The 9,886-nt window shown below is 47.0% G+C and overlaps 1 pseudogene; it reads left to right on the top strand.

Moving 5' to 3' along the window:
* Positions 1-1,680: 1,680 nt before the first annotated feature.
* On the top strand, positions 1,681-6,725 carry LOC137612407 (uncharacterized; annotated as a pseudogene).
* The last annotated feature ends 3,161 nt before the right edge of the window (positions 6,726-9,886 follow it).

Genomic DNA, 9,886 nt, shown 5'->3' with positions numbered 1-9,886 from the left:
AAGAAAAACGAAATCCCCACCACAGCCTCCTGCGGGATCTGACAGAAGCTATCCCGGAGGTGGGAGGTGAAGACCTCACTGACAGAGGGGTCTGCCAGACGTTCCCAACAGGCTCTCAAAACACGTTTGGGCCTGCCAAGTCTGTCCAAGCCCCTGCTCTGCCAGTGGATCCAGCTCACCACCAGATGGTGATCAGTTGACAGCTCTGCCCCTCTCTTCACCTGAGTGTAAAACACAAGCGGTCAGAGGTCTGATGATACAATCACCCCTTTCCAGGTCTCACTGTCATTGCCCACATGAGAGTTGAAGTCCAATGAAGTCCCCAGTCGGAGCATTATTCAGTTTTCCTCCCAGGGACTCCAAGAAGGCCGGGTATTCCGCACTGCCATTTGGCCTGTAGGCCGAAACGACAGTGAGACACCTGTCCCCAACTCGAAGGCGCAGGGACGCAACCCTGTCGTTCACCGGGGTGAACTCCAACATATGACGGCTGAGCTTCGGGGCCACAAGCAAGCCCACACCAGCCCACCGCCTCTCACATTGGACAACACCAGAAAAGTGGAGAGTCCAGCCCTCCTTTATGCATTTATCTTAATATTAAGGAACATATTTTGTTTTCGAAGGACATTTACTTTTTAGCTGTATGCCTGTTGAAAAGGTTTCCCCTTGAAGTTACCGATAGAGCTATAAGAAAATATTGCTTTATTTATTTAATCATTAAGTCATATACACTGTGTTAGTTCTTGGTTCAATAGGCTATGCTAATTTAATTGACTTTCCAGTCCCCAATTCAGCGCCTGCATCAAATCTCCTAACTATAACCATAAAGACACTGACTCTATCTGGCATATCTGCCATTCTCTCTCTCTGTCTCTCTCTTTCTCTTACCCTGTACTTATCTGCATTGTATTTCTTTTCCACCAAACCAGTCAAGGCAGACGCCCGCCCTCTAGAATCTGGGCCCTGCCCGGAGTGTCTTCCTCAATGAATGAGTTTTACCCTGCCGTGGTCGCTTATGCTTGGTCTGGAGGGTTCTGTTGGGTTTTCTCTGTCTGTTAAAGCACTTTGAAATGTCTGTTGGCGTGATTAAGCGCTTTATAAACAAAACTTGATTGATTGATTCAGAATGATATTCACACACCACAATCAGTGAAAAATTACTAATAAATGCTGCAGCAGTATAAAGTTTGAATCTGTGTTATTTAATCTGAAGTGAGTTGTGTCAGGAAGGGCATGCGACGTAAAACTTTTGCCAAATCAAGCATGCGAATGCGAAATCTATGACTTCCACACCGTATCAGTGGAGGACCGCGTTAACAACGACTGCCATTGGTGCTGTTCACCTCCAGGGTGCCGGTGGAACTTGGACTTCTGTTGGTCGAAGAAGGAGAGTAGGAAAGTGCTCGTAGGAAGAGAGAGAAGAGGAATGTCAAGAGTAAGGACGTTGAATGTTGGAACTATGACAGGAAAAGGTAGAGAGTTGACATGATGCAGAAGAGGAAGGTTGAAATACTGTGTGTCCAGGAGACCAGTTGGGAAGGTAGCAAGGTTAGAAGTTTAGGAGCAGGGTTCAAGTTGTTGTATCATGGTGTAGATAGGAAGACAAAAGGACTAGGAGTTATCTTGAAGGAGGAGTTTATTAGAAATGTCCTGGAGGTAAAAAGAGTGTCAGTTAGAGTAATGAGTCTGAAGCTAGAAATTGAAGGTGTGACGTTCAATGTTGTTAGTGGGTATGCTCCACAGGTAGGATGTGAGCTGGAGGAGAAGGAGAAATTCTGGCTGGACTTTGATGAAGTGATGCAGAGCATACCTAGAAGTGAGAGATTCATCATTGGTGCAGACTTCAATGGACATGTTGGTGCAGGAAACAGAGGTGATGAGGAGGTAATGGGCAGATTTGGTATCCAGGAGAGGAATGCAGAAGGACAGATGGTAGTTGACTTTGCAAAGAGAATGGAAACAGCTATAGTGACAACAGCTCTTCTTCCAGAAGAGGCAGGAACATAGGTTGACCTATAATAGTAGAGGTAGGAGCACACAGGTGGACTACATCTCTTGTAGATGGTGTAATCTGAAGGAGATCAGTGACTGCAAAGTAGTGGTAGGTGAGAGTGTAGTCAAACAGCATAGGATGGCGGTGTGTAGGATGACTCTGGTGGTGAGGAAAATGAAAAGGGCAAAGGCAGAGTTGAGGACGAAATGGTCGAAGCTGAAAAAGGAAGAGTGTTGAATTTGCATGAATTTTCGGAAAGAGTTAAGACAGGCTCTGGGTGGTCAGGAGGTGCTTCCAGATGACAGGACAACTACAACTAATGTGAAATGGGTGACAGGTAGGAGAGGACTTTGTGTGTTACGTGGAAGGAAAGTAGATAAGGAGACTTGGTGGTGGAATGAGGAGGTACCGTAGTGTATACAGAGAAAGAGGTTAGCCAAGAAGAAGTTGGACACTGAGAGGACTGAGGAGGGTAGACAGGAGTACAGGGAGATGCAGCGTAAGGTGAAATTTGAGGTAGCAAATGCCAAAAAGGGGCTTATGATGACTTGTATGCCAGTTTGGACAATAAGGAGGGAGAGACTGATCTATACAAGTTGGCAAGACAGAGAGACAGAGATGGGAAGGATGTGCAGCAAGTTAGGGTGCTTAAGGATAGGGATGGAAGTCTATTGACAGTTGCCAGCAGTGTGATGGGAAGATAGAAAGAGTAGAGGGCATTGAAGAGGATGAAGAGTGGAAAGGCACTCGGTCCTGATGATATACCTGTGGAGGTATGGAAGTGTCTAGGAGAGGTGGCAGTAGAGTTTCTGACTGGGTTGTTCAACAGGATCTTAGAAAGTGAGAAAATGCCTGAGGACTGGAGAAGTGTACTGGTACCCATTTTTAAGAACAAGGGAGATATGCAGAGATGCAGCAACTACAGAGGATTAAAGCGGATGAGCCATACAATGAAGTTATGGGAAAGAGTAGTTGAAGCTGAGACCAAGGGCAGAAGTGAGCATTTGTGAGCAGCAGTATAGTTTCATGTTAAAAAAGAGTACTGCAGATGTAGTATTTACTTTGAGGATGTTGATAGAGAAGTACACAGAAAGCCAGACAGAGCTGCATTGTGTTTTTGTAAATCTGGCGAAAAGCTTATGACGGGGTGCCCAGAGAGGAACTCTGGGATTGTATGAGGAAGTCTGGAGTGGGAGAAAAGTATGTTACAGCGATGCAGGACATGCATGAGGACTGTTAGATCAGTGGTGAGGTGTGCTGTAGGTGTGATAGAGGAGTTCAAGGTGGAGGTGGGACTGCATCAGGGATCAGCTCCTCTTGTTCGCTGTGGTGATGGACAGGCTGACAGACAAGGTTCGACAGGAATCTCCATGGACTATGATGTTTGCAGATGACATTGTGATCTGCAGTGAGAGCAGGGAACAGGTGGAGAAGCTAGAGAGGTGGAGGTTTGTCCAGGAAAAGAGAGGAATGAAGATTAGACACAGTAAGATAGAGTACATGTGTGTGAATGAGAGGGACCCAAGTGGAAGAGTGAGGTTACAGGGAGATGAGATCAAGAAGTTGGAGGATTTGAAGTACTGAGGGTCAACAGTCCAGAGCAATGGAGAGTGTGGAAAAGAGGTGAAGAAGCGTGTCCAGGCAGGATGGAACGGGTGGAGAAAAGTGTCAGGTGTGATGTGTGATAGAAGAGTTTCAGCTACAACACCATGGTGAGACCAGCGATGTTGTTTGGTCTAGAGACAGTGTCACTGAGGGAAAGACAGGAGACAGAGCTGGAGGTAGCAGAGATGAAGATGCTGAGGTTCTCTTTGGGAGTGACTGGGATGGATAGGATCAAGAATGAGTACATCAGAGGGACAGCACGTTAGAGGTTTTGGAGTTAAAGTCAGAGAGGCAAGACTGAGAAAGTTTGGACATGTCCAGAGGAGAGATTGCGAATATATTGGTAGAAGGATGCTGAGCTTTGAACTGCCAGGCAGGAGGCCTAGAGTAAGACCAAAGAGGAGGTTTATGGTTGCAGTGAAAGAGGACATGAAGGTAGTTGATGTAAGAGAAGAGGATGTAGAAGACAGGGTTAGATGGAAGCAATTGATTCACTGTGGCGACCCCTGAAGGGAAAAGCCGAAAGGAAAAGAAGAAGAATCTGTTTAATTAAACCTCAGTAGCTGCAGCAGTTCATGAAATATGGGAAATCCATACTGAACTAAAAATATTAAAATCAGTCTCACACATTGTTGTGTGTGTGTGTGTGTGTGTGTGTGTGTGTGTGTGTGTGTGTGTGTCTGTGTGTAAGTGTGTGTGTGTGTGTGTGTGTGTGTGTCTTCCTGTGCTTCTCATTTCTGCTGTTGTGAAAGTTGTATCTATCTGTGTATATATATATATATGTGTGTGTGTGTGTGTGTGTGTGTGTGTGTGTGTGTGTGTGTGTGTGTGTGTGTGTGTCTGTGTCTGTGTCTGTGTGTAAGTGTGTGTGTGTGTGTGTGTGTGTGTGTCTTCCTGTGCTTCTCATTTCTGCTGTTGTGAAAGTTGTATCTATCTGTGTATATATATATATGTGTGTGTATGTGTGTGTGTATATGTGTGTGTGTGTGTGTTTTCATCCATTCAATAGTTTCTAAATATCAACTTTTGAATGAAGACTTTTCTTTATCTTTTCAGCGTCCTTCATTAACATAACACTCGCTTAATTAAAAAACTGCGTCATCTCACCTCATAGGATTTCTCCTGAAGAACACCTATATCAACACCTCTGTGCAGAAGGGAGGAGTCCCAGGAGTTCCAGGGTGTATTGAGCACACAGGCGTGGTAACACAGCTGATCTGCGAGGCGCGAGAGAGCAAAGGAGATTTGGCAGTCCTGTGGCTGGACCTCACCAATGCTTATGGATCAATTCCACACAAGTTGGTGGAGTTGTCCTTGAGCAGATATCACGTCTCAGAGAAGGTCTGTAATCTCATCCTTGACTACTACAACAACTTTAGTCTGAAGGTGTCCTCTACAAAATCAGATTGGCACCGTCTGGAGAATGTAATCATCACAGGCTGCACAATCTCTGTATCCCTGTTTGCTCTGGCCATGAACATGCTGGTAAAGTCTGTGGAAGTGGAGTGCAGAGGCCCTTTGTCCCGATCTGGCACCCGGCAACCCCCTATTAGAGCATTCATGTATGATCTCACGGTAACCACAACATCAGTGCCCGGATGCAGATGGCTCCTCCAAGGCCTGGACCGACTCATCAGCTGGGCAAGAATGAAGTTCAAGCCCGCTAAGTCCAGGTCCTTAGTCTTGAGGAAAGGAATGGTTGCCGATCGCTTCCGCTTCAGTTTGGGAGACACCACAATTCCATCTGTGTCAGAAAAGCCAGTGAAGACCCTGGGCAAGCTCTTCACCAGCGATCTAAAGGATACCGCCGCTCGTCAGTCTACCAGCGATAACCTAAACACGTGGCTCTCAGCTGTGGACAAGTTGGGACTTCCTGGGAAGTTCAAGATCTGGACCTATCAGCATGGCATCCTGCCACATCTCCTCTAGCCGCTGTTGATCTACGAATTCCCCATGACCACCGTGGAGGGTTTTGAGAGAAAGATCAGCTCGTCCCTGTGCAGGTGGCTGGGCCTGCCATGGAGCCTGAGCAGCATTGCGCTGTTTGGGCACAACCCCAAGCTACAGCTTCCCTACAGCAGTTTGGCAGAGGAGTTCAAGGTTTCCCGAGCAAGGCTGCCTCACAGCACCCTGGTTGGGACCGTGGCCACAGGTCGGGCTGGACTGGGCAGCAACCCGAAGCCTTGCTACAACAGAGCCACGGGAAAGGAGAGGCGAAGGTTCATTCAGGATGAGATTCGTGCCGAAGTGGAGGAGGCTCACCTCAGCAAAGCAGTGGGCATGAGCAAGCAGGGGGCCTGGACAGAGTGGGAGCACATAGCTGACCACAAGATCACCTGGACCAAACTTTGGAAGGCAGAGCCATCCCACTTAAAGTTCTTGGTCCAATCACTCTATGATGTCCTCCCAAGCCCTGCTAACCTGTTCACCTGGGGACTGACCAAGGCATCTGTGTGCCAGCTCTACCAGAGAAGAGGATCATTGGAACACATCCTCAGCTGTTGTCCAAAGGCCTTGGGAGATGGCAGGTATTGTTGGCGCCACGACCAGTTCCTACGGGCAATAGCAGACACCATCTGCACTGGCATTAACACCAGTAGGCGGCAACACCCAACCAGGAGTACAATTGCCTTTGTCCGAGCAGGGGAGAAACCTCAACCCTCCAAGAAGATCCAAGGAGGGCTGCTCACAACATCAAGGGACTGGCAGCTCCTGGTTGACCTAGGGAAGCAGTTGCGATTTCCAGACATCATTGCAACTACGACCCTCCGGCCAGACATGATGCTGTGGTCCAGAGCCAGCAAGCAGGTGGTGCTCCTTGAGCTAATGGTTCCCTGGGAGGACAGATTGGAGGAAACTCAGGAGAGGAAGCGAGCATTCCGATCTTGTGGCAGAGTGCCGGAGGAATGGGTGGAAGGTCCGCTGTAAGTCTATTGAGGTGGGCTGCAGGGGTTTTGCAGGCAAGTCCTTACATCGGGTCCTGGGCCTCCTTGGGATTTGTGGACTGCACAGGCGAAGAGCCATTAAAAACATCTTGGAAGTATCGGAGAAGGCTTCACGTTAGCTCTGGTTGAGGAGGGGGGAAGCGTGGCGTAGTGAGCTACCTGGACACAAGTCGGGGGACTGATCACTCCTGGCTGGGTCGCCCAGAAGAGGGTGTCTGATTCAGACCCGAAACACCTTACGAGGCCAGAAGAATCACTGATGATGTGTCCAGGTTGCACCAAGAGGTGTATAATAGAACTGAGTGACGCTTTGAGCAAATGTTTAGAATTCTTGTCTTTTGTTTCCGTGGCAATGATTTTAACTCAAGTGTGTGTTTGCTTCTGGAACACATCTTGAAAACAGTAGGCTCTTAATTTAATACACGCTTGTATAGCAGGGTGATGTTAAATGAATATTTCTAATTGCTAATTATCAGAACTGAGTTTCCATGGCAACACTTTGGTATTAGCTTTAGTCTAAAAGGAGGATTCATTTCCATTTCCAGGGCATACATGTGAGGTCCTCTGTGGAGTTTTATAGTACATTGGAGTCAGTATGAAGTTCTGATTGGATAGTTCTTATTTTATGGGAGTGACCAGAATGGATAGGATCAGGAATGAGTACATCAGAGGGACAGCACATGTTAGAGGTTTTGGAGATAAAGTCAGAGAGGCCAGACTGAGAAGGTTTGGACATGTCCAGAGGAGAGATGGCGAATATATTGGTAGAGGGATGCTGAGTTTTCAACTGCCAGGCAGGATGCCTGGAGGAAGACCAAAGAGAAGGTTTATGGATGTAGTGAAAGAGAACATGAAGGTAGTTGATGTGAGAGAAGAGGATGCAGAAGAGGCAATTCATTCGCTGTAGTAGCCCACGAAGCGTTACTAGTTGGATCCGGTGGGGCTTACCTACACGCATAGCCTCGGTTCTGGAACCAAACTCCTGGATAGGGGTTGGACCTTGTTTTATTCTGGAATTGCCTCAGGTGTGAGGCACAGGGCGGGTGTGCGGATACTCACAAGCCCCCGGATGAGGGCCACTGTGTTGGAGTTTACCCCAGTGGACAAGAGGGTTGCCTCCCTATGCCTTAAGTCTGTGGGAAGTAAAACTCGTGCATATACACCAAATAACATCTTGGATTACTCAGACTTCTTGGTGTGCCTAAATGGGGTCTTTCATGGGATCCCTATAGGGGACTCTATTGTTGTCCTGGGGGACTTCAATGCACACGTCAGCAATGATGAAGACACCTGGGAAGGCGTGATTGGGAGGAATGGCCCCCCTAATCTAAACACGAGCAGTGTTATGTTGTTGGACTTCTGTGCTAGTCATGGATTGTCCATAACACCATGTTTAAACACTTAGATGCTCATAAGTGTACCTGGCACCAGAGCACCATGGGTCAGAGGTCAATGATCGATCTTGTGATCGTATCATCTGACCTTCGATCGTGTATTTTGGACACTCCGGTGAAGGGAGGGAAAGACCAGTCAGCTGATCACCACCTGGTGGTAAGTTTGGTCCGTTGGCGGAGGATATCTTTGGATAGACCTGGCAAGCCCAAACGAGTAGTATGGGTGAACTGGGAATGTCTGTAGGAGTACTGTGTACGTGAGGCCTTCAATTCACACTTGTGAAGGAGCTTCTCCTGCATCCCTAAGGAGTCTAGGGGCATCAAACCTGAATGGTCGATGTTCAAACCGTCCATTGCTTAAAGCTGGAGTTGAGAGCTATGGTCTCAAGGTCTTGGGTGCCTCGAGAGGCGATAACCCTCAAACACCGTGGTGGACCCTGGTGATCAGGGAAGCCATTCTACTGAAGAAGGAGGCTTTCAGGGGCATGTTGTCCCTGGGGACTCCTGAGGCATTTTCAGTGTACCGACAGGCCAGAAGGACTGCAGCCTTGGTTGTGATTGAGGCAAAACAGAGAATAGAGAAGGAATTTTGGACGGCACCAAAGTTGTTCTGGAGGACTGTTCACGAGTGAGGGAACAATGGAAAGTGAGATTGGATGGAGAATTGGGGTAGCAGGAGCAGTCTTGCAGTCGCTTTACCACACTGTTGCCACAAAGAAGGAGCTAAGCTGAGAGGCAAAGTTTTCCATATACCATTCAATCTTCGTTCCTACCCTCAATTATGGTCATGAGCGATGGGTCATGACCGAAAGAACGTGATTGCGGATACAAGCAGCAGAAAATGGGCTTTCTCAGGCCTATAGCTGGTGCCTCCCTTAGCGATAGGGTGAGAAACACTGCTATTCGCGAGGTGCTCCTTTGCGACGAAAGGAGTCAGCTGAGGTGGTTTGGGAATCTGTTGCAGATGCCTCCAGGGCGCCTCTAACGGGAGGTTTTCCTGGCACGTCCAGCTGGGAGGAGACCTTGGAGCAGACACAGGATCAGGTGGAGGGAGCTCCCTGTTGTTGCTGCTGCTCCCGCAACCTGAGTACAGATAAGTGGTAGAAGATGGATGGATGGATGGATGGATGTTCAAAACTCAGTGAGTTACTGTAGTTAGTTAGTTAGTTAGTTAGTTCAAAACCTAGTTAGTTTAAAAACCTAGTTAGTTCAAAAATTAGTTTAAAACCATTTACAGTGGTACCTCTACTTACAAGCGTCTCTAGGTAAAAATACAGTATGGGCTGCTACTCGCAGCTCCCAAAGTTTCCTGAACGCAACATTCTTACAGCTGCTCTGACATTGGCTATTACCTAACATCTTCCTGGCATCCCACTGGCTAAGAGGGACCTCTTGTGTAGCTAGATAAGTGTCTATGAAGCGTCCTTGTCATTTGGCCCTTGACCCATGCGGTGTTCTGATAGTTTTACGTAAATATATTAACTTTTAGAGTATTCACTATGGACCCAAAGAAAGTCATGGAGAAAAGAGGAAAAGAAATGAATAAGTAAAGAGCTTTTTTGTCCATACAAACAAAGCAAGAGATAATAGAAAAACATGAAAAAGCGATGCATTTGGTTGATCTCGCCAAAGAATATGGCTGTAATGCATCAACAATTGCCACGTTGCTAAAACAAAAGGAAGCCATGAAACACCGGGAGTTTAAGAGATCGTGTTGGTGGTTTGAGAAGTTCAAAAGGAGAACTGGAATTCATTCTGTTGTTCGGCATGGTGAGGCAAGTCACACATGAACCAAAGAGGGCAAAAAACAACGAGAGGACAGCAGTTTAAAGGGTAAATGACCATCATTTTTATTCTTTATTCTTTGTTTTTTACCTTATGCACAACTCATTTAATGTGTAATAATCTAATTGTAACATGTATTTGCTATATGTTTTGATGCATTTTTA

The sequence above is a fragment of the Antennarius striatus genome, chromosome 18 (assembly GCF_040054535.1).
Source record: "Antennarius striatus isolate MH-2024 chromosome 18, ASM4005453v1, whole genome shotgun sequence".
Classification (NCBI taxonomy): domain Eukaryota; kingdom Metazoa; phylum Chordata; class Actinopteri; order Lophiiformes; family Antennariidae; genus Antennarius; species Antennarius striatus.
This window is presented reverse-complemented; position numbering and strand designations above follow the sequence as displayed.